A 26,201-nucleotide genomic window follows, 5' to 3' on the forward strand; every position below is an offset into this window, starting at 1 on the left:
TTAATTCCACTATAACTAAAAGTATGTCCTATTGGGAGGGACTTCTTACATACCCCTGTCACTTCAGGGCAACTTTCCATCATGCTGCACTTCATAAATAACTGGCTCTGCCCTGAACTACTTAGAATAAATGGCATTAAATAGGTCATAGAAGGGAGACTATGTGTCCAAATATCCTGAGTGTGCTGTGGCAGAGAGAGTCCATTTTTAGAAAAGTCACATCCAGCTTTCACAAGTTACTGGGAACAGGTAGGAAAAGTTCTCACCTCATGAACCAGGAGGTGCTAAAATAGTAGCCCCATTCCCTCAAACTAATGGAGCTGAGATCAGCTATCTAACCTGATCTTTGTGGAAGTTATTTTTTCTCTAGCAGCTGGAGAAACAAAAGATCTTAAACCCCACATGTCACACCATGAATGCCTTGAATCAGGTTGCTTGCAAATGTTTAGCATTGATGTACTTCAGTAAAGCCTATCTAGAGGCTTTGGTCTAATTGAGTCACCAGAGGGCTCTTAGAAGAACATGCTCCAGGGAGACTACAAGTAAAACAAAACAAAACAAAACAACAAAACAAAACAAAACATTAACATGGCATCCAAACCATTTGTAACCTGTGGGGACTGCATCTTCAAGACAAGTTAACTGAAGTAAGTCACACAGCCTGTCAGTGGCGGAGCCACCTTTGCCTCCATCACATATAGACTCAGTGGGGCACCTTCATTTTCTGTGAGTCTCTCCCAACCTGAAGAGTGCAGTAGCTGCAGCCCCACCTCACTAACTACATCTCAGGGCCATGTCTTTCTTGCATAAATCTGGGCTAGGTTCTCCGTGCCCTCTGGGATGGGCACTATTATTCTCTGTGCCTCTACACATGATGGGATGTTGGTAAAGGCAGGCTCCATACAACGGAGCAAGGAGAAGATCATCATACCCAATGGAATGATCACTCAGCATTGTGATGCTGCATTCACTAACTTCTAAAACATTCCCAACCAACTACTAGTTATCCTATTTTGCTTGCCTTCAAAAAGGTGGTTGAAAGTCAAAGTACAGGCCGGGTGCGGTGGCTCATGCCTGTAACCCCAGCACTTTGAGAGGCCAAGGTGGGTGGATTACGAGGTCAGGAGATCGAGACCATCCTGGCTAACACGGTGAAACCCCATCTCCACTGAAAATACAAAAATTAGCCGGGCATGGTGGCAGGCGCCTCTAGTCCCAGCTACTCTGAAGGTAGAGGCAGGCAAATGGCGTGAACCCGGGAGGCACAGCTGGCAGTGAGCCAAGATCGTGTGCCTCTGCACTCCAGCCTGGGTGACAAAGCGAGATTCCGTCTAAAAAAAAAATTTAAAAAATTAAAAAAAGAAAGTCAAGTACAATGGTAATGTCAGAGCCATTTGAAAACTGAATGGTGTGAAAAAAGAGGGAAGAGGGAAATGAATGTTTTGCCTGTTCTTCTGAGACATCAACTAGCATCTAAAAGAGAGCAGGTGTCAGTAGCTCTCTCATGCTGGAAAGAGCCATCCTTTAGGCTGTTGGCTACATGATCCCTGACTCTGAAAGTTCCTGTTCAGGCTGTCATTACTCAGAGAAAATGATGCACAGCAAGGCATTCAGAAGAGGGCAGCATGTATGAGGTAGGTGAAGACGGCTCTATCTTGCTCTGGGCCATCACAAAGAGCTGATTCAAACTCTCAATATTGGCTGAAAATAAGACCTTGAAAGAACAAAAGGGGTTATTCAGCACTAAATTAAAACATGATAATTGATCATCTTCCTTTAAATCATACAACATATAAAACAAGTAACTTTTATTTCAAAGAAAAGCACTAGGAACAGGTGTAAAACAAGAATCAAAGCTAAAAGATTGGGTAGTTTTCTAATGTACTTGATATTCTTTGTTCTATTTATAGTACATACAAGTACAATGCCTATTTAAATAGATTTCTTTTTAAGTAGTTTCAAATTTTAGGAGAAAAAGCTCTGAGGATGAAGAAAATGATAGTACTTAATTGGCATTGGGTTTTTTTTGAGAACTTTTAGTTGAATCTACTCTCAAAATGACTTAAAGATAACATTACTTTGCACATTATTTGGGGTCTCCATTAATTCAATTTGAATGAGTTAGTGAAAGTCTGGCTTTTAGGCATAGTCCTGTTTATTTGTCTACAGGTTTTGTCTGATGAAGAATTGTGTAATTTTACTAGATCAGCTTTTGTCTTTCTTAAAATACGATCCATTCCATATTATAATCATGACTTTAGCACTGAAGTTGAAAGCTCAGATAAATTCTGAAAATGACTTGTTAGTATATTTGTCAGTTAGATAAAATTACAATTACTTCTCAGTTTGTTTGTTTTTTTTTTTGCATATCCTCTCAGAGCATTCCATTGTAATGTTTCCCCTTTTGATCAATAGTAAAAGTGCAGAATATGGGTAGGAAATACATGACTATTGAAATATGATTCTACCTTCATTAAATGTTTTCAAAGAGAATTGGTGTCTTCAGCAGTATCTTACTATATGATTTTACATCATACAGTATGTTATTATTATACCTACAAAATATGACTAGTAGCTATTGAATGGACATTCAAATATCATATAAATGTTATCATTTAAACATTAATATATTTTTGGAAGATGTTGGTTAAAGGGTACAATGTTTCAGTTCTGCAGGTTTAATAAATTCTAGAGATCTAATGTATAACATGGTGCCTATAGTTAATAATACTATCCTGTACACTTGAAATTTACTAAGATCTTAAATATTCTCACCACACATACACGCACAAAGTTAACTCTGTGAGGTGATAAATAATTTAATTGCTTTAATTGTGGCAATTATTTCACAATGTCTTTGTATACCAAAACATCATGTTATGCATTTTAAATGTAAAAAGCATTTATTTGTCAATTATATATCAATAAAGGTGGAAAAAACATTAATATGTTTTTATGTTAATTTTTTAGAAAATAATTTCAACTTTTATTATAGATTAAAGGGTACATGAGCAGGTTTGCTACGTGAGTATATTATGTGATGCTGAGGCTTGGGATCCCAATGATCCTGTCACTCAGGCATTGAGCATAGTAAAACAAAGTAAAACAACCACTTTGAAGAATCAACAGGTGGTCTTCATCCCACATCCTTCTCCCTCTCTCCCCTAATAATAGACACTAGTAGTCCCCAGTGTCTATTATTCCCATCTTTACACTCATGTGTATTCAGTGTTTAGCTTCCACTTGTAAGTGAGACTGTGTGATACTTGATTTTCTGTTACTGCGTTAGTTTGCTTAGGATAATGGCCTCCAGCTGCATACATGTTGCTGCAAAAGACATAATTTCATTCTTTTTTATAGCTGTATGGTATTCCATGGTGTATATGTACCACATTTTCTTTATACAATCCAATGTTGATGGACACCTAGGTTGATTCCAAGTCTTTGCTATTGTGAATAGCACTGTAATGAGTGCAGGTGTCTTTCTGGTAGGATAAACTATTTTCTTTGGGGTATATACCCAGCAGTGGTATTGCTGGGTTGAATGGTAGTTCTGTTTTAAGTACTTTGAGAAATCTCCAAACTGCTTTCCACAGTAGCTGAATAAGTTTGCACTCCCACTGACAGTGTATAAGTGCTCTCTTTCCTCTGCAGTTTTGCCAGAATCTGTTATTTTTTGGCTTTTGAATAATTGCCACTCTGATTGGTATGAGATGGTATCTCATTGTGGTTTTAATTTGCATTTCTTTGATGTCTTTGATGATTAGTTATGTGGAGCATTTTTCATATGTTTCTTGGCTGCATGTACGTCTTCTTTTGAGAAATGTCTGTTCATATCCTTTGCCCATTTTTTCATTGAACTTTGATTTTTTTTTTTTTTTTTTGCTTGTTGATTTAAGTTCCTTATAGATTCTGTATATTAGAACTGTGTCGGCCAGGCATGGTGGCTCACGCCTGTAATCCATGCACTTTGGGAGGACAAGGTGGACAGATTACCTGAGGTCAGGAGTTTGAGACCATCCTGGCCAACATGGTGAAACCCCGTCTCTACTAAAAATACAAAAATTAGCTGGGTATGGTGGAACCTGTAATCCCGGCTACTCAGTAGGCTGAGGCAGGAGAATTGCTTGAGCCCAGGAGAAGGAGGTTGCAGTGAGTCAAGATTGTGCCACTGAACTCCAGCCTGGCCAACAGAACGAGACAAAAAACAAACAAACAAACAAAAACCAAAACTGTGTCAGATGTGATGCATAGTTTGCAGATATTTTCTCCCATTCTTAAGGCTTCCTGTTAACTCTATTGGTAAGCTCTTTTGCTGTGCAGAAGCTCTTTAATTAGGTTCTACTTGTTAATTTTTTTGGTTGCAATTGTTTTTGGGAAGTTAGCCATAAATTCTTTGCCAAAGCCTATGTTGAGAAGGGTATTTCCTAGGTTTTCTTTTAGGATTTTTGCAGTTGGAAGTGTTATATTTAAATCTTTTATCAATCTTGAGGTAATTTTTATATGTGGTGAGAAGTAGGGTCCAGTTTCTTCTGCATATGGCTAGCCAGCTATCCCAGCACCATTTATTGAATAGGGAGTCATTTCCTCAATGCTTATTTTTGTTGATTTTGTCATAGATCAGATGTTTGTAGGTATGCGGGTTTACTTCTAGGTTTTCTATTCTGTTCAACTGGTCTATGTTTGTTTGTTTGTTCGTTTGTTTTAAACCAGTGTCATACTGTTTTGGCTGCTGTAGCCTTAGAGTGTAGTTTGAAGTCAGGCAATGTGATACCTCCAGTTTTGTTATTTTTGTTTAGGATTGCTTTGGTTATTTGGGCTCTTTTTTGGTTCCAAATGAGTTTTAGAATATATTTTTCTAATTCTGTAAAATGTTCTGTGTTAATATTAAATGGGGTGGTATTAGTTTTCCAGGACTGCTGTAACAAGGCACTACAGTTTTAGGAGTGGCTTAAACCACAAAAATCTATTGTCTCACGGTTCTGGAGGCTGGAAGTACAGAATGAAGATATTGAGAGGTGGCTTCTTCTGAGGACTGTTGGGGAAAGAATCTCTTCCAGGTCTTTCTTTTTGACTTTTAGATAGTGGCTCTTTCTATGTCTCTTCACATTGTCTTTCCTCTATCTGTGTTTCTGTGTCTAAATTTCACCTTTTCCTAAGGGCCCCAGTAATACTGGATTAGGGCCCACTTTAGTAACCTCATTTGAACTTGATTATCTCTGTAAAGACCCTGTCTCTAAATAAGGTTAGGACTTCAACATATGAATTTTAGGAGATGTAATTTAACCCATAGAGCTCTCACACTACCTCTGTAACTCATGCCCTCTTCACATGACAAATACATTCACCTTATCCCAACCATTCTGGCATCAACTCTAAGTCCCAAATATCATCTAAATATCATCTTCATCAATTATGGATGAGATATGGAGAATGACTTACCCTGGGGAAAAAATCCTCTGCAGCTGTGAACCTGTAAAACCAGACAAGTTGATCTGCTTCCAAAATACAACAGTGGGACAGGCATAGGGTAGAAATGTCCATTCTGAAAGGGTGAAATCAAATCGAAAAATTGGGTTATGGGTCCTAGGCAAGTCTGAAGTCTGGCAGAGCAAATTCCATTAGATTTGAAGGTTTGAGAATCCTCTTTGGCTGGATGCTCTGTCTACTCCGTTCTCCAGGCCCACCTGAGTGGCAACTCTGCCCCTCAGCCCTGCTTGAATATGTGGTAATATTCTTAACTAGTTATAGCTATAAAGAATGTTACTATGATAGGAAAATTTTTGTCAGGCAAGTTTTAGGGAGGGAAAAAAACATCTAATTTGAATTCTACCTGATTAATAAGGGGCTGATTTGTTCAACTTTAGAATCAAGGCAGTGCTTAATGAGAATTCATATTTAGGTGGTAAGGTAGGAAATGAACTTTGGAAACTTTTATATGTGAGAGCAAATTATCACTTTATTGTTAGATTCTTTCCAGAAATAATGATAATAAAAACTATCAATGATATGCCATATAGTCACACCTATTTTCATAATAATTTATTTATATAGACCCAAATTATTAAGCAATATCAAACTGACCTATGGAAAATACTGAGATTATAGCTATACATATTTTCCTCGGATATGATTAAAAACTGTAATTTTCTGATTTAAACTGATCCAAGGATGTGGTGGAAAGGGTATCATAAAAATGTCGCTTCAGTAATTGACCTATTGTTTTTGAAATGCCATCCAGGGTAACTGCAAGGAGAGTTTAACTATTATGTTTAGAATGTTTTAAAAACAGTGCAACAGTCAATTTTAAGTGTCAAGTTGTCTGCACCATGGGGTGCCAAGGTTAAACATTATTCCTGGGTGTGTCTCTGAGTGTGTTTCTGGATGGTATCAGGTTGGCATTTGAATCAGTGGACTCGGTAAAGTAGACCGCCCTCCCCAATGTGCTGGGTATCATCTAATTTGTTAAAGGCTTGAATAGAACAAAAAGTCAGAGGAAGAAGGAATTAACTCCCTCCCCAATGCGCTGGGTATCATCTAATTTGTTAAAGGCTTGAAAAGAACAAAAAAGCAGAGGAAGAAGGAATTAACTCCTTTCCCTTCCTGCCTGATTGCTTTAACTGGGACATCAGTCTTTTGCTGCCCTTGGTGCTCTTGGTTGTCAGGCCTTCAGGCTTGGACTGAATTTCAGCATTGGTTTCCCTGGGTCACCAACTTGCATACAGCAGATCGTTGGACTTTTCAGTTGCATAATTGTATGAGCCAATTCCTTATAATAAATCTTCATATATATATATATATCTTATTGGCTCTGTTTCTTCAGAGAACTGATTAATACAACTAGTGAATCTATTTATTTACTTTTGACTTTCAAGGGCATTTTAAATACATTCAATAAACTTGCACAAAGTTTATTAAATATTTTCTATTAACAGTTTCAAAGGGCTGGAAGTGGTGGCTCACATCTGTAATCCCAGCACTTTACAGCACATCTGTAATCCTAGCGCTCAAGCGATTCTTGAGCCTAGGAGTTTGAGACCAGCCTGGGCAACATAGCAAGACTCCTTCTTACAAAAAATAGAAACAAAATTAGCCAGGCATGGTGGTGCATGCCATAGTCCCAGCTACTTGGGAGGCTGAAGTGGGAGGATCGCTTAACCCACGAGGTCAAGGCTGCAGTGAGCCCTGGCTGTACACTCCAGCCTGGACAACAGAGTGATACTTTATCTCAACAAAAAAGAAAAGTTCCAAAGGAAAGGGACTTAATCATTTGTTAAAAATTAATTTATAAATGGCATATTAAAGGCACTTTTAAAAGAAGATTCTAATAGTAGTAGGATGGTCACATGAGATTAAATTTGCATCTGCATATGTGTATGCATTCTCTCTTCTCAGCAAGGAAGAGACTTCTACTTGGTAAAGGCAGACTAACTTAGAATAGTAATCAGGGCTTCTTGGAGTCACAGCAGGTAGTACAACCTTTCATTCTTTTCCCCCTCCCCTAAAAGATAGGTGTGAGCACTTTGGAGTCACTTCCAAAAATTGGCTTAGAAAAGAAATACATTTTTGAGTCATTAAAGCCAAGTTGCATTAAGAATTTGGAGGGTTGGCAAGATTAATGGTTGTAGTAAGACTCTGTATGGAAAATTTGAAGGGGCTCTAAATTCAATTACTTTCAAGGTTAGACAAGTGACATATATTAATTAAGCCATAGGGTGTAAGGAAAAAAAGGAAGGGACTACATCTTTGTCTCTACTAGTAATCACGACGTACATACTTTACGGTCAAGCATCGTTTTCATATATGAAAGACATGACATTGTTTCACAAAGTATCTTTTGCCTGCTAAGATATAAGATTTTGGGGGAAGATAGTTCATCTTTTAGGCACTAAAGGAACATTTAGACCACCAGGGTATATAGCGTGGCATGGACTAGGAAGAAAGGACCTTTGTACATATTCAATTTCATTTTAAATAAAGATCATAAGAAGTGAGTCCATAGTAGGGATGATAAAGAAGCCATGCAGGCATCCAGTTATTGCCCCTGGTGGACTGTGATGCAGCAGGGATATTGAAGCCATGAATGGGCTCCATAGGGGGATCACTGTGGATTGATCTGAGTTAGATTTTGTATGCAAAAGGAACATCCACTTAGTGCCTCATTTTTCTATTTCAGAGGATGTGTGGGGAAAATTAGGATGTTTTAAGGAAATGAAAAGAGAAGGGAAAGGGAAACAGAGATGAAGAAGATATAACAAAAGGGAAATGAAAGCTCACAGGGAGAGAAATGCTGAAGGCACCGGGACCAACCAGCGGGTGTCAGAGTTGAGTGAAATGACACATGGGAGTGCCTGGCATCATGGCCTCCCAGCATCTGCTGTTTCTCTGCTCATTGCTCTCATTTGGGGTTAAGAACTGGCTTTGCATTTCTTTTTTTTTTTTTTTTTTTTTTTTTGAGATGGAGTCTCGCTCTGTCGCCCAGGCTGGAGTGCAGTGGCCGAATCTCAGCTCACTGCAAGCTCCGCCTCCCGGGTTTACGCCATTCTCCTGCCTCAGCCTCCCGAGTAGCTGGGACTACAGGCGCCCGCCACCTCGCCCGGCTAGTTTTTTTTTTTTTTTGTATTTTTAGTAGAGACGGGGTTTCACCGGGTTAGCCAGGATGGTCTCGATCTCCTGACTTCGTGATCCGCCCGTCTTGGCCTCCCAAAGTGCTGGGATTACAGGCTTGAGCCACCGCTCCCGGCCTGGCTTTGCATTTCTATGTCTTCCTAGGACCCAATACACAGTAGATGTCCCATAAGTGGTTTTCTTTTAAGTGAACCATTCCAAAGTTTATGTCTGGCTGTCACATTTCACATAATAATCTAGTATTTTGAATAAAGATCTCTCTAGGCTTGGCTTTAGTTTCTATGTAATATGTAGAGGAATACAGTTGTGCTTTGAAGATTGTGTCTATTTTTCACTTCAGGATTGCTTGAAACACAAGTCTTGTAAACAGATGTAAATATGCAGGATGTGAAGTTTATGAAGCTTTTGGCCCCATCTGTTTCCTGTATTTGAACATGTACACCCTTCATAATCTGGAGATTAAAATTCATGTTTTTAAGTTAAAAAACTTGTGTCTTTGAGTTACAAGAAATAAATTTAAAGTAATCCAAACCCACACTGTGTTTTAAGAAGTCTAGATTGCTTTTGAGTCAGTTGCAAAATGGGAAATTTTAATAACACGAAAGAGCTGCAGTGGGAGTGGAGTGATCACCCGTTACTTTCCTTTTTGGTTATTGTCATTGAATGGGTTTATATTTAGTAATGTAACGTGTTTACTATTCATTTACAGTGATTGTAAAATCAAGTTTTGTATAGATGCTTTAAGCATACGTGTAAGTTCTGTGAGTTTTGTTATTGCACACATTCTCTTGAGAAGTATTTTTATTGGAGTATTTGTTATCCAGACGTTTATAGTGTTCAATACCATTACTTTAACTTGTATGCCTTATAACATCAGACACTCTAAATTAAGATGCAGTTGGTAATTCCATAGTTCTTTGAATTTGTGAACTAAGTTTGCAAACTGTGGTCTTTATGAGAAAGAATTCAATATTTTCAAACTTGGAAGAACTAGAGAATGTCCTTTTCAGTACAAAGACCCACGGGAGCATTAATAAAAAATGATGAACAATTGAAAGAATAATTCTAACTAAATAATTTGTTTTTGGAACACAACATTTTTTTTCTGGTCTTAAAATAGCTAAATCCATGAGTAGTGCTCATTGGGTAACAGTTTAACCACTACTTTTTGTACTTGTGATACAATCTAAGGCATGCTGGGTATATCTCATGTTTGGCATAATTACAGGTCCTTAATTCTGAGATTTGTAGTGTCGTTGCCAGGGTGATGTCTTATCCCCCTGGTTGTTTAACATGGCCAGACAGCCCTCTTACCTATTGAATCTTTATGGTGCTGCAGTTTCAGGCAAAGCACAATTTAATAGGTGCTGCCTATATATATATATATATATACACACACACACACACACACACACACACACATTTATGTATAATGCATATATATGCACATATGTGTGTGTACACACATAGATACTATTTAAACTGTGACATAAAAACAACAGACATATTGAGTTGAATTCTGTACATTAACACATTGGAGATGATCAGTGGTATAATTTGTGCTGCCAGCTTAACTCATTTTTGCACAGCTATTGGAAAAATGCTTTTCCTGCCATCTTTGTTTAGTTGAAATTTTCCTGAAATTACAAGGCAAGCTTATAAAAACCAGTTATTTATAATGTGTATCTGTTTGAATCAGACTTTCTATACACTGTGCAATCAAAGGAGAATAAAGAAAGAATCTGGATCCCAAGCTGATGAAATATGGTGAAATGTGTATGTTAAGTAAGTGAAGTTGTGGTAGTTGCTTGCAGTAAGTAAGGCCTGGTGCCTCTGGTTTTGGTGACTCCAAATAGGAGGTACTGGGGGGAATGCTGACCTTGTGGTGTGGAGACCTGGACTCTGCTTATTAGTTACGTTTTCTTAGGCAAGAGCCACAACTCGTGTACATGAGCCTTCTGAATCTCTGCTCTCCTGCCTGCAATATGTACTTAATAATACCTGCCTCTCCTTCATGAGGTGTGAATAAAGCAATGGATGTGAAAGCCCGTTGCAATATGTGAAATCCTCTATAATGTAAACAACAACCACACACAGAACAGGTTCTTGGCTGCAGATCTGGTGCCCCATTTTCTGCATTCCTTCCCAGAAGTGTTGTTCTACATCCTTCCCATGGCAAACTCACTTTTGTCCTCTGGGACTGTCCTCTGTCCCCTGGCTTGACCTGGCTGTTGGGAATTTCTTTGTTACTTTTGGTGCTCTCCCAGACCCCTACCCCCTTCACCTGCAGGTAACATCTGTGGTGGGTTTTTAATGTTGAGCTGTGGATTTTTGGCATGAGATGTGTTATTTTCCTGAAATGAGGGGTCTGGTAAAGGGCTGTGAATTAGATGTTGCCCTTGCTATGTGCCTTATTTGCCCCGTTATAGAAAACAAAACATCCAGTTTCTACATTAGTGTTTCAATGGTAAATGCAAGGAGAATTTGTCTCTGGGTCATCAATGTCTGGGACTGAAATTTTACCCAACTCCAGAAAGTCTGCTGACAATAGCCCATTCTTTCTGATTATTAAATGCAGAAACACTTCTTTTTTAAGCACTTCAAAAATTTCTGTTTTCAGTGGAGCTAAAGGATTTTAGTTCATCCAAATGTAACATCACTGATAACAATAGAGAAGACAATGTTGTCTTTGCCTCAGTTTCTATGTTTGAAAAAATAAAAATGAGTTAATATTTTCACTATATATTGAGAGACTTGTATTTACTGTTTAAAAAGAATAAAACTCAAGTTTTCTAGAACCTCAAGCAAGTAGGAGAAATTATATTTTGAGTGTTTGCTGGAGAAGAAATTTTATCATAATTATCTCCTCAGTGTGCTATTGCAAAAAAATAATTAAATCTTTGGGAATGGATAGAAAGACCATATTTGATCTTTCTGCCACAGAATATGGGACTATGGAATAAAATTAAGATATCTGTAGTTGGGAGTAGATCCTTCATATGGTATTTGATCATTTGTGTTACGTTTGTAATATGATCTCTGATGGATCTGTGAAACACTGAAGTTGATTTATTAATAAGAGTAGAATAGTTTCACTAGGGTTACACCAGTTAATTTGGCAAAACGTTGTCACAAGCCAAATGTGCTAGAGAAAATATCTGCCTTTCAGTATTGTGTGCACTTTTGTTTGTGTATTAGTTCAATTTGGCTACTGGAGGAAAGGGGGTTTATGGTCTCTATTTTTTAAAGCATTTTTCCTTGTTTTTAATACCCTTTACTCTGCCAAAAACATGCAATTTTATTTTTCTCAACCATGTTCGACTTCCTAGTATTATTCACTTTGGAAGTACCACAAAGATACTATCAGTTCTGTCTTTTACGACTTCAGGAGATTGAGTTTCTTTTTCTCTTCTAAAACACTTTGCAACACTAATAATGATTTCATTAATTATTTGGAGATCTTTCATGATCTATTTTCTGCAGAAGTGTAAGCTTTATGACAGCAGGAAGCTGGTGTGCATTGTGTACACAGGGCTTCTGGTGGATTGTACAGTATCTGGAACATGGAGAGTGGCCAATAGAATTTTATTCATTGACTGAAATGGGGGATAAAACTCTGGCTTCAACACTTCACTGAGATAACTAATACCTAAATCTCACTTTGTGTGAAGAATTGGCAAGGATGCTTAAATAAGTTTATTCATCATGAGATAAAAATGATTGGGGTAATAGAATATTCATATTGATGTGTATATTGTTACAAGATGAACCTATTAAGCACACAGCAAATCAGACAGAACAATAGTCAATATTTTAGGAATCCTGTTACTTCCTGGCCTAAGCTTTTGGAAATCCACATACGGTAATTAAAATGCAGTCATAAGTAGAATTTGAACCTCCAAAGTCTCAAAGTCATAGAAAAAGGTAATTTGTGGAAATAAAGATAATTTATCTAACTGATTTAATCTGATCAAAAACCTTTGTTTTTTAATAGCTATGTAACCCATTGTCTTCTGTCTATACAGCAAAATCTTAATATTAAAATTGAGTTTAGTATAAGGCAATTTTGCTTTGACCTCCTCCCAAGAGTTTAAGGTATTCTGATTATGAGAAATGATTACAGAAGACTTGGTGTGGCACCTAGGTAATTTGTAGAATTAATGGCTCATTTTAAAATTAAAATTTTGTGGGGAGGGGAGAGAAAGTACTAAATTTTGGAGCAGATATATTTATTATGCTTCATTTCCGTTTGAAGCAAGATTTCAGAGAATTGACTCTCATAGGGTATGGAAAGTCTTTATTTCCTCTGAATATTAGTGGAGTGATTCCTTTGCAGGTGGTTCACTCTCCAAGTACCACACAACCTGTACACAGACTGTGAAATAGTCACTTAGTCTCCCTACGACACTCTGGGATCATTCCCTCCTGGAGGTTTTTACTTTGAGATTTTTCCATTGTTCCTGTGTATTGAACAATCACACCTGAATCTAAACCTTTCTTTCTTTTAAAAATATCTCTCACTTACTTTTTATCATGAAAACTTTCAAGCATGCAGAAATGTAGAGAGAACAGTATAATGAACACTGATATCTGCAACACTTGGATATCACAATTATTAATGTTTTGCCATATTTGCTGAAGTATTCCGAGGAAACAATACAACATCACCTCACTCTATGTTCAAATATCCCAGCCTGCATTTCCTGTAATAAAGACTCCTTCTTTCACAATCACACCACCACCACCACCACCACCGCACCAGAAACTCCCCGAACAAACAAAAAACAATACAGAAAACCAACCACCCTATAATGCCACTGAATGCAGTCTTTATTTATATTTTTCCAATTTTTTCAAAATGTCTTTTTTAACTGTTTTGTTTGGAATCCAATCAAGAACTACTCATTGTGTTTGATTGTTATGCCTTTTAAGTCTCTTATAAACTCTGGTCTAGGATCTGAATTTTAGGTAAGGGGACTTGAGAAGGTTGAACTGGGACCTTTGGTAAGTCTGCTAAGCTCAAGTCTCCTGAACCCAAGTAGGATCTCGATAAGGAAGTGATGGGACTCTGAGACCTGGGATAGGAGCATCAGGGTAGATGTAGGGGAGAACAGATTCCCCCAAATCCTCTGGGCCTGCAGAAGCCACCTGCATCTTTTGCTAGAGGATAGCAACCAAGTCTCAACTGAGATAGCTGTCTCATAAGATAATATTTGTCCTTCTCAAGATTCATCCTCCCACCTATCCTCCTGACTTCCAGACCAGCAACTAGGGTCAAGTATCAGCATGGCTCTCTAGGAAAGTGACTGCCATGCCAAGGGAGAAAGAAATGACCCACAGAGGAACTGTGACCTGACTGAAATATACTGAAAAACACTGAAGAACATGCCTGAAAATAGATCTTCAGGATGCTGGCCTGGGGCATGGAGACATAATGTAAGGCTGAACAGGGATCAATTTATTAATGCAGGCCACTCTCCGATAATTTGGGATGTAATGCTCTGGCAAGGGCATCTAGAGACATTCATATACTGCTAGGTTGGTTTCTAAACTCAGAAGAAATGACAGCCCCTGTCAGATGAAGTGGAGCTGCCATAATTCCCTTGGCTAAGAATTGATAGAGGAAAAAAAGGCTTATAGAAATAGAAATATTTGACTGAATCTTTTCTATAAGACCTGAGAATCTATCAGATGACTACATTCTTCAGAATGGTCCAGAAGACACTCTCTTCACTAAGATGTGAAGAAATTTGCTGGTAACATTTAGATTCCTGGCATCATTTAGAAACTCAGAAATAGTTGTCTTCTGTAGGCTACGGCTGTTAGTAGGATTTTCTGTTATGGAATTTGAATTTTTAGTGTACCAAAAATGATGAGATTTCAGAGAAGAAGAGGCCAAATGATAGCACTGAATCATCAGAGGCAAAATGGAACTAAGTGTTGGACAGCTTGAGTCAGAATGGCAGCCCGGGAGCTCTGACCTGTAGAAATACATGTTAATGGCTAATAGAGCATGAAACTCTAGGGGCATTTGAAAAAGATATTATTTACTATATAGAATCAAAGATAACAGAATGGGTGAATGTAAGCAAAATGTCAGCCACACTAGTGGGTTTTAATAAATGAGCCAGTTATCAGACACAAAGTTCATGGAATGAGTGACTGCATCCCCTGGAAGAAGGATGCTGCAACATCACAGCAAATATGTATAACAGCAATTCCCCCAGTATTTCCCCAAAGGGATCTGTGGTTTCTTTTCCAGCAACAGTGCACCAGCTGGGCACTAGATGTTCTGAGGGTTGCTGGATGAGGGTCTGAGCTGACACTGATACCAAGGGACCCCAAGACACTAATATGACTCCCTTTAAGAATAGAGGAATGTAGAGTTCAGCTGATCAATTGGACATGGGTTGGACATGTTTGGCAGCTGGAAGAACTCTAATTTTGATTCATTGACTCATAAAATAAAAGTTATCATTATAGTAAAAGACTGAGTGATAGCTCCCAAACTGACTTCCCTTCGCCCCACTGCCTTGAAACTGCCAAGACAGGAAAACAGTCCACCAAATAGTGGAGGTATGAATCACCTCACCATCGTTCACAGTGTCCCCTTTGGAGGAATTTTTGCTTTCTGTTTCAATAGCTTTAGGTTGTATGGATGGAGAGATTTGGTTCCCAGAGAGGAGAGCCAATAAGAATCCTACCAAGCCTAAAGCTCCAGTTATTATTTAGTCATTTTCGTCACTTTATGCTGGCAATTTATTTCATTAATCTTGAGAGGTGTAACTGCTGTTACAATAATTGCTTGGCATTTTGCAATTTGTGGGATCCACAGGGGCATCTGTTGGTACTCTTATATTTAAATTTAGTTGTGAGTGGCCAATTAGGCAACCACTACCTGAGAAGACTATGATAACCATCAATCCCACAAAGACGAAGGCCAAAGTCACCCCATCAGATGAACAACTGATGACAGGAGAAGTCTACCCAATGATAAGGAAACGTAGGGTTGGTGGTACTTACTCCATTTTTTGTGCTGCTATAACAAAATACCTGAGACTGAGTAATTTATAAAGAACAGAGATTTATTTCTTACAGTTTTGGAGGCTGGGAAGTTCAAGGTCGAAGAGTCCATATGTGGTGAGGGACTTCATGCTGCATTATCCCGTGGTGGAAGGTGTGAGGGCAAACAAGTGAGTCAGAGTGCCAGAGAGAGACAGAGAGAGAGAGAGAGAGAATGGAAAGGAGATGAACTTATTCTTTTACCAGGAACCTGCTCTCATGATAACTAACCCACTCCCGAGATAATGAGGGCAGACCCCTCAGGACCTCATTGTATTTTAAAAGTTACACCTCTCCACACTTGCATTGGGAATTAAGTTTCCAACACATGAACTTTGAGGGGCCCATTCAAAGCAGGTAGTATAATGAATTTTTGCCTCAAAGCCAATCATAGCAGTGTGGACTATAGTTTGTTCTAGTAATCTTTCTCTTCTAATTTTTCTCAGTAGAAATTATGTCTTTTTGTGAACAATGCAATTGGGTAAACTGAAATGGAGTGCATTTGAGAAGTTCATGGAGTGGACCATAGCAAATAAAGTCCATTCTCTGTTCAGATGCTTTTGATAGCTGTTTTACCATTTCTGTGCATATTTCAGGTTTAGCATTCTCCTCTCCTACTCCCCAGAAGACTGACTTGAGCTATGTAGTCCACTCTATTTTATATCCTTCAGACAGCCAGAAATGCCTGGAAATGTGTCACTCACCAACCCCTCACTGGCAGTCATTAATGAATGACTGATCGGTATAGGAGTATGAAGTCTCAGCTCTCTTACCTGAGAGCTCTGAGACACAAGTCACTTTCTAGAGAAAAGTTTCCTGACCTTGACACTATTGACATTTTGGACTTGATAGTTTCCTGTTGTGAGGGGCTATACATTGTAGCATGGTTAGTAGCATTTCTAACCTCTACCTCCTAGATGCTGATAGCACCCTCACAATTGTGACAATCAAACAATATCTCCAGACATTGCCCAATGTTCCCTGGGGGTCAAGATCACCCCTGTTGAGAAACCCTTCTCTAGAGTTTTCTGACAGATCAGGCTGAAGCAGCTTTCCACAGGACTTTGCCTGAATTTATACATTTGGTTGGCCTTTTCACTTTTCTTTCTTCCAACTCTCCTGCTGGCTTTCTCTGGAAACATGTCCTTAATGAATCACCTGCACAAGAATCCTCATTTTAGGGACTACTTCCAAAGCACTCAACCCGAAACAGCATTTATACTTAAATGGTCCAGATTTAACTATATAAATGAAATGACAAAACCATAAACTTTTTTTTTAAAAAAATTATAAAAATGTGTAATTGTGACCCTGCTGTAGGCAAGGTTTTCTTAGACAAGATGTGAAAATAATTTTCTGCAAAAGAAGTGACTGATAAATTTTAGCAAAGGAATATTAAGAACCTCTGTGAATATAAGAAGCCATTATAGGGCAGGGCACAGTGGCTCCTGCCTGTAGTCCCAGCACTTTGGGAAGCTGAGGCAGGAGAATTGCTTGAGGCCACAAATTCAAGACTAGCCTGATCAACATAGTGAGACCCCGTTTCTACAAAAAAATTAAAAAATTAGCCAGGCATGGTGGTGCATGGTGGTGTGTGTCCTGTAGTCCCAGCTACTCAGTAAGCTGAGGTGGGAAGATTGCTTGAGCCCAGAAGTTCCAGGCTGCAGTGAGCTATGAGCGTGCCATGCACTCCAGCCTGGGAAACTGAGTGAGACTGTCAAACACACACACACACACAAAAAAAAAAAAAAAAAAAAAGAAAAGAAAAAAGAAAGAAAGAAAATAAACCACTATAAAAAGAAGGAGAAAAGACAAGTCACAGAATGTATGAGCATATAGACATAACATATATAGCCAACCTATGTTGTATGTTCATAAATATATATTGTATGTATAGTTAGAGTATATCAGGAATGTTTATAAATTAACAAGGACAAGACAGATACTCCAATAGAGAAATGGGCAAAGGACTCAAGTAGGCACTTGATGAGAATCTAACTTCAAATAGGCAATGGTCATACAAAAAGATGTTTAGTATCACTAATAATAAAGACATTGAAAATTCATATGTATTTCGTTACATTAAGTGCCAACCAGATTAACAATTTAAAGAGTCTGACAACTTTTTAAAACCTAAGTGTTGGTGAGGGTGTGAAGCAATACAAATTCTTAGACACTGCAAGTGGGAGTATAAATTGGTAAAATCACTTGGCATAATCTGCTAAAACACACATATTCTGCCACCTTCCAATTTCTTTACTAGTTATGTGTACTTGAGAAATCCATACACAAATGTACCAGGGTACTTAAATGAATATGTTCATTGTAGCATTCTATTAACAACCCAAGCTGGAAATGACCCAATGTCCTCAACAGTACAAATGAATAAGTTAATTACAAAAATGTGCCTATATATTACAAACATAAGGAAAAAACAAAAGAATATCAGTTATAATAGAATACATATAACATGACTTTATTTATATATATATACAATAGTTTTAAAATAGACAAAACCAAACTATATTGTTTAGGGAAAATATATTGATGGTAAGATACTAAAGAAAATAAAAAAATAATTTCATAAATGTTAGCAGAGGGAAAGAAGAAATATCAAAAGAAGAAAGGAAGAAAAGATGAAGGGAAGGGGATTTGATCAAAGGTGGGCACATGGGGCTTCTGGGGTTGGACACTTTCTATTTTTTGACATGGTCGTTCATTTTATAATTATTTTAAAAATCTTAACTTTCATGTGCATTTTTCTCACCATAAAAGGATTTAAAAGAAATCTAATATTTTACTCTTTGTCCACAGTTTTTTACATGACCGACTTTTTCATCTCCTTTCCCCTGTGTCTGATTCCAACTTCACCTCAGTCCTTTGATTCCTTTATCATTTTTTTTCAAAGCCACCAACCTTGTCCTGACTACTTCCTTCCCCGTAGAGACCCCTGATACATCACATTTGTCATTTATGTTAGCACTTTGAGCTCCTTTGGTCCTTTGCCTTCTTCTGCATTTTCTCAGCAAGCTGCCAAGCAGGGATTGCTCAGTCATGTACTTTCCCACAGGCACTGGACTCTAAGTGATATCGGGGTGAGCACCCATTGAAACAGATTCATAAATGAAATCATTCATGTTATGTAGTCTAAATTAAGCTGTCAATCTCTTTGGAATCAATTTCATGAGTCCAGTTTGCTTTCTTTTCCAGTCTCTCAAGTGACCATGCTATAACTTTATCACCTCAAGTTCCTTGTCAGGTTTTTGCTTAGTTTCATACTGTTTTTATAAATATCCCACTGGACATCTTTGACTGAAAATCCCATGAACACCTCAAATTCAACATATCCATGCTGAAGTCATCATCTCCCTCTGCCTTGGAGAATCTGCTCCCTCCATTATGTTCTCTGGAGTACACACTCCCTAGGAATCTCAGCTAGATGCCCAGGACTCTGTAGGAGTCCCTCTTCCTTAATACCACCAATTCTTCATTACATCTCATAGTCTACGTATTCAGTAGACTATATCTTATATTTCTTCTTCTCTTGCTTCTCTGGCACTGCCTTAATCCAATCCACTATGATGTCTCAATTAGATAACTGAAGAACAGTCTGTACAGTCTTCCTCTCTCCAGTCTCAGACTGTCCAGCCCAGCCACTGCATGCAAATTACTCATGCAATTATGTGGCTTAATGTCCTTTAGGAGCCCCCAACAAATACAGAGCATTTGTGCTGCAACAGTGAATGAAATGTCTAGATCCGAAGAGAGAGATAAAAATCTACAGACTTTCAAAAGAGTTCCTTTATTTTTGTGCCCAATTTGTAGAAGAGATTGCTAGATGATTACTCAACTCATTCTCTTCCCCTGGGCATTTTGGCCATTTTAGCCCACTTCTCTACCATCAGATATGGCCGCATGACTCAGTTCCACCAATAGCTTGTGACTGGAAATGATATGCACTATGCCATGGCTAGGTTACAAGATCCTCTCAAAATAATCTTTCACGCTCTCTTCCATTTCTAGATGGTAGGAATATAACTGACTACTGTGGCAACCTTTGAAAACTGCTATTGAAGAAAAGACCACAAAATGGAAAGAAATCTATGCCCCTGACACTGTATGGAGAAAAGCTACCTGACCAGAAATATACAGATTGAACTCTTTTGTGAGCAATAAATAAACTTTTATTGTGTTAAGCATTGAATGTTGGGGTTAGTTTGTTAAATCAATTAAGTGTCACTCTAATGTATACAGAAAAATATTTCTTTTCTCAAATATTTGTTGGCCAATTTCTTTCTTTTGAATTATTTGGTATATCAGGTAGAATTGGACCACATCTTCCAGCTCTACTGTCTTCACAGGAAAAACAAAAAGAGTTTCATCTACAGTCAAGCTCTTCTGTGAACACAATATTTCACTTTTTTGCTTTGCCATCCAATATAGTTTGTTCTTGTTTGAATGGTTTGGGCAGATGCACCTACTTGTCCACTCTCCTGACCTTGGGAAAGGGAAGAAAAGAGTCCAGGGAAAGTCACTTTTTAGTGAAAGAGATGATGCAGAAGTTGCACACAGCACTGCTTCTCATATTTTATGGACTTGAACCTGGTTACATGGAAGGAGAAGCAGGAAAGGTTGCTAAATGGTAGACCTGTGACTGTCTCCAATTACTAAAAGGAAGAAAGTGAAAATGGGTACTGGAGGACAAGGGGTAACTCTTAGGACTACAAAAGTAACTATATGCACACTTATTCTCACTCTCTCTCTGCATAGGATACATTCACACTCTCTCCCAGGAGACAATCCAGTGTCTCATTAAGTTTCTGCATCCAGTTTAGAGTCCAGGAACTCTAAGTGATGAGCCGTCCTTTCTATCAGCTTGCAATGTGCTTCTTTGTACTCTAGTGATCTAAAAGGTAATACATAAGTCATTTATAACCAAATTCCCATATCATCATCTATTACTGTGTAACAAATTAGTAAGCAGAGAGCTGAGACTGGAGACTCATTGGGAAGTGAGCCCTCCTCCCTTGTCTTCATCCCCACATTTAGTGTCAACAACTTCTATTTGATGCAGTCCTCTAAATCTCTCTTCATTCTTTAAATTTATCCACTTACTAGGTTGGTGCAAAAGCAATCACAGCTTTTGCCATTTCTTTAATGTAAAAAGCAAACTTTTTTTTTTGATAAAAAGTAAACTGCAATTGTTTTTGCAGCAACCTAGTATTTCCATTCCTGAGCTCTCTGGGACCTGGATCCACTGCAGATCTCCAGACTCATCTCTGTCCACTCTCAGGGACACTGGGCCATTAGCCATCTTGAACTTAGTCGCTTACTTAAGGAGGTCTTGCTTTTCTTGGCTTTGGGCCTTTCCACACCTTGTGTCCTCCATATGAAGTAATTCTTCTCCCTCTCCTTTCCTAGCAAACTCTTACTCATGCTTTACTTTTCAGCTTAAATATAAATTCTCTGGGAATTTGGCCCGAATCTTGGATTAGATGTGGTCTCCACTGCTCTATGCTCCCACAATGCCCAGTATTAATTCCTTAGAGATGTTATAAGAAAGTATGACAAATTGGGTGGCTTAAAACAACCAAACTTTTGGTTTGGTCACAACACTCATTCCCTGTATTGTAATTATTCAACGTTCACCTTCCCTGATAGACCATGCTTTCTTTTTTCATTGTCTCACAGTTCTTAAGACTAGAAGTGCAAAATCAAGGTGTCATCATGACCATGCTCCCAGAGACTCTGGGTAGAATCCTTCCTTGCCTCTTCATAGCTTCTGGTGGTGCCTGCCAACTCTTGATGTTCCTTGACTTGCAGCTGCCATCACTCCAGTCTCTGCATCTGTCAGCACATGGCATTCTCTGTGTGTCTCTGTCTTCATGTGGCATTTTCCTCTTACAAGATCATCAGTCTTACTAGATTAGGGCCCATGCTAATGACCTTATCTAAACTTTATTATATCTGCAAACACACTATTTTCAAATAAGCTTACATTCACAGTTGCCTAGGGTTAGGACTTCAATATATCTTTCTGAGGGATACAATTAACCCAGAATCTTCTCCCCTAATTTCCTTTTCACAATACTCATTCCCTGTATTGTGATTATTCAACGTTCACCTTCCCTGATAGACCATGCTTTCTTTTTTCACCGGATCCCCATTGTTTATGTGAATGGAGCACTTTTTGAAAGACCAGCTATGAGCTGGGAGAAAAAGTAGTGAGCTAAAGACTGGAGAAGCAGGCCAACCAAGAAATCAATGCTGTAAAGTTCTAAGCCTAAATAAAGAGCAGGCTAGAATAGCAGAATTACGGCTAGGGTTAGGCATAGAGTGGGTAGAGAAGTGGGGGAGGTAAAGAAGGGTCAACTCAAGAACACATTTTATAAGAACAGAATTCCAGTTTGTTCCCTCTCTTCTGCATGAAGTTTGCCAGTCTTCTGGGAAGGAGGCAGAGCTATAAAGTTTTGAACTTTCCTCCAGAGTTGCTGAAATGCTTTCTCACATCCTCACTCTTCTCTTAGTCTAAGGGATGTGATTATGTTCCCACAAGGTGGGTTCCTCAAAAGAAATTTTATGATCCACAGGAAAGAAAACAGGACACAGAGAGCGTACAAAATATTTATGGACATATTGCTACATTTTTAAAGGTTTTCTTTATTCCCTTTTCCTGAATAGACAATTTTGTGTATATGATTCAATGGCTGACTATCCATTCCCTTGAGTCTCTGCTTCCCAGCCCACATACAGTGTAGCCCTCAGTTCACTACCACTTTATGCAAATCACAATCAAGGTTTCACAGTATATGATATGAAAACCTTTCAACTTGGTAATTTAAAAAACTCTTATGAAGGTATTGATAAAAGTTGATGTTAGTGGCTAAAATCAGTGAAAATAGTCTGCGTGCTTAGTTTATGCATATTTCCTTTTACTTTTGTATTAGGGATGTGTTAGTTCCTTCTCATGCTACTGAAAAAGACATTTCCAAGACAGGGTAATTTATAAAGAAAAATAGGTTTTATGGACTCATGGTTTCACATGGCTGGGGAAACCTGACAATCATAACAGAAGGTGAAAAGCATATCTTGTTTGGTGGCAAATAAGAGAGAAAATGAGAGCCAAGCAAGAAGTGAAACCCTTATCAAACCATCAGATCTCGTAAGACTCATTCACTACCACGAGAACAGTATGGGGGAAACTGCCTCCATGATTCAATTATCTCCCTCCGGGTCCCTCCCACAACATGTGGGAATTATGGGTGCTACACTTCAAGATGAGATTTGGGTGGGGACACAACCAAACCATATCAAGGGGTAACAAGAGTCTTGGTGAAAGTCCAGCTTTTTATTAGTTGTAACAGATTCTTTTTGATTACTTATTTTCAATAAGGATATTTTTAAGTCTAGTTGTGGAATATATGGGAGATAGAAGGTGTGATTTGAAGAAAAACTTCGAGATCTACTGGTTTACTTAATTAAGATCTACTGGTCTAACATTCTGTGAGATAATTCTAATACATGCTTGCATACATACATTTATATTTAAATTATTTGTCATTTATTTTAAAGTTCTATAAAAATGATTTTAGAGAGTGGTTCTCAAGCAGGGGTGATGTTTGCTCTAAGGAGACATTTTACAGCTTTTAGAGACATTTTTGGTTGTCATACGGGGTTTGGGGGATAGTGCTACAGACACCTAGTGGGTAAAGGCCAGGGATGTTGCTAAATATCCTGCAATGCACAGTACAGTTCCTGCGACAAATAATTACCCAGTTCAAGACGTCAGTAGTGCTGAGGTTGGGAAACCCTGGTTTAGAGAAGAAACACTTAGCTGATGGGAAAAAAATTTGATTTATTTTTCTCAATTTCTCCTTTTTTTCCCTTTTAATTCTGTCCTATTCCATAATCTCACTACAAAGTCTTAAGTACTAATTCATGACATGGAAAAGTAAAAAGAAAGAGGAGATGAGTTCTCTTCTTAATGCTAAATAATTTTCTAGTAGGAAATTAGGTAGTAATACACACTTCTCAAAGTAGCTAAGCCAACTATTAGAGAGCCCTGGTATCCTAATTGAATCAATGTGATGGGGACAACACCTGTTTACTACTAGGAATGAGAAATATTCTATCTGTAAGCTATTGTTGAAAATGAGGCTATCATCTTCACTGGCTATCACTGGCTGCTATCATTTAAGAAAGAGAGAGGGAGTTTAGAGAAGAAACACTTAGCTGATGGAAAAAAAAATTGATTTTTTCTTAGGGGTCCGATGAGCCCCCCTAAACATAAAAATGAAGAAAAATCTTGAGTCTTTTCAAGAAAAATTTCAGATACCTAACTAGCCTTCAATAATAAACAGTTTAATACAAGAAGGTAGTAATAATTTAAAGCCATGGCCACCCAAACCAGTTAGAGCCACAAGATGTTTAGTTCCCCATAAAAACTAAAGATAACATATTGATCTATGTCCCTGAGTTGTTTTTAAGAAACCTGGACCCCTACCAGATGAAAAATGCTGATTGTTATCACATAAACCTTTGATAAGAAAAGCTGAGGACTAAACTCTAATTAGCATTCTGTATTCTAAATCTCTTCTGGAGGATCCTAGAAAGAGTCATGCCCATAGGTCAGACTTTAACGTTCATTTCTGCTGACTCCAAGCTGTCAGACAGTCTTTCTTGCTTTACCAATTGCAAATCAAAAAATCTCTGAATCCACCTATGATCTGTAAGCCCCTGCTTTAAGATTTCTTACCTGTTGGGGCCAAGCCAATGTATAGCCTCTATATATTGACTTATAACTTTGCCTGTAATCTCTGCCTCCTGCCTTTAAAAATCCTTTGATGTGAGCTCTCAGGAGTTTGGGTTTTAAGCATTAGCTTCCCAATTCTCCTTGCTTGGCACCCTACAATAAACACTTCACTTTGCTCTTGCTGCAAATTCTGATGTCAGTGTTTGGTTTTGCTGCACTGGGCAGGTAGACTCAAGTTCAGTTCGATAACAAAACAAATCTAACTCTAATATTTATTCAGAAACAAAAAGAATCTACCAATGGAGAGAAGTCCCATTCCCTGCTCTTCTCCACCTCCACCAACAATCCAGAAGTAAAGGACCTTCTGAGATAAAGTCATGGGTTTGGATTCCTAAGAACCAGGGTATAATTATGGTAATGTGATGCTTCTGGCATTTATAGAACAGAAGTATATGGCAGCATTTACACCTGACATTTAAAACTATATAAATCTGAGAATAGATACTAGGTTGATTGTTTTAGAGTTTTCTAATTGTTGCCTATATTTAGATTTCTAATAAAGGCAGTATAATTAATACCTCTGTCATAATGACAAGTTCTGTTATGCAAAAAATAAATCTGAGAATAAGACTAATAGTGATATTCAAAGAATGCATTATTATAAATGTTTAAGGATGATTGTTCTTAACTTCCACATGGCTTACTCTCTCACTTTATTCACCCCTCATCTTGTCAGAAAGGCCTTTCAGGTCCGCTTGCTCTAAAATAGAAGTTCTTGGGCCCACTGCATCACTTTCTGCTTTCCTCACTTAATTTCATTACAGAACACTTATAATCTCCTGAAAAAGTTTGTATTTATTCACTTAGTTTATCTGTTGTCTTTCTCTGCCATTTCATCCTCTCTATGATGTAAACTACATGATAACAGAAATTTTGATTTTTAAAGCTGTATTCAGCAAGCACCTGTATTTGCCAGGTACAATTCTAAGGACTTGTAGGACTCTGAAAAGTTTAACTTATTTAAGCTTCATACAACTCTCAGAAGTAGGTTATGCTGATATTCTCATTTTCCAGATGAGGAAACCAAGGAACAGAAAACTTAAGTAATTTGCCTCAAGTTACCCAGCTAGATAGTGGCAGAGTCAGGATTAGAATCAGACCTTCTCATTTCAGTGTCTTTGCTCTTAATCCTCATATTACTGTTGTGTCTGCAGATCCTAGAACAGTGTATTTTTCAGACCAGGCTTCATAAGTATTTTTTAAAAATACAAGTGTGGGTAGAAGTGCAGGTTTATTATATAGGTAAATTGTGAGTCATGGGGGTTTGTGTTCAGATTATTTCATCACCTGGGTAATAAACATAGTACCATAAGTAGTGTTTCAATCTTCACCCTCCTCCAATTATCCACCCTCAACTGGGCCTTGATTTCTGTTTTCTTCTGTGTTCATGTGTACTCAACATTTAGCTCCCACTTATAGATGAGAACATGTGGTATTTGGTTTTTTGTTCCTGTGTTGGGTTGTTTAGGATAATGGCTTCCAGCCCCATCCATGTTGGTGCAAAGGACATAATCTTGTTTTTTTTATGGCTGTGTAGTATTCCACGTAGTATATGTACCACATTGTCTTTATCCAGTCTACTGTTAATGGGCATCTAGACTGATTTCTTGTCTTTACTATTGCAAATAGTGCTGTGGTGAACATACATGTGCATCTGTCATTATGGTAGAATGATTTATATTTCTTTGGGTATATAGCC

Source organism: Theropithecus gelada, chromosome 5, assembly GCF_003255815.1.
Source record: "Theropithecus gelada isolate Dixy chromosome 5, Tgel_1.0, whole genome shotgun sequence".
Taxonomy (NCBI): domain Eukaryota; kingdom Metazoa; phylum Chordata; class Mammalia; order Primates; family Cercopithecidae; genus Theropithecus; species Theropithecus gelada.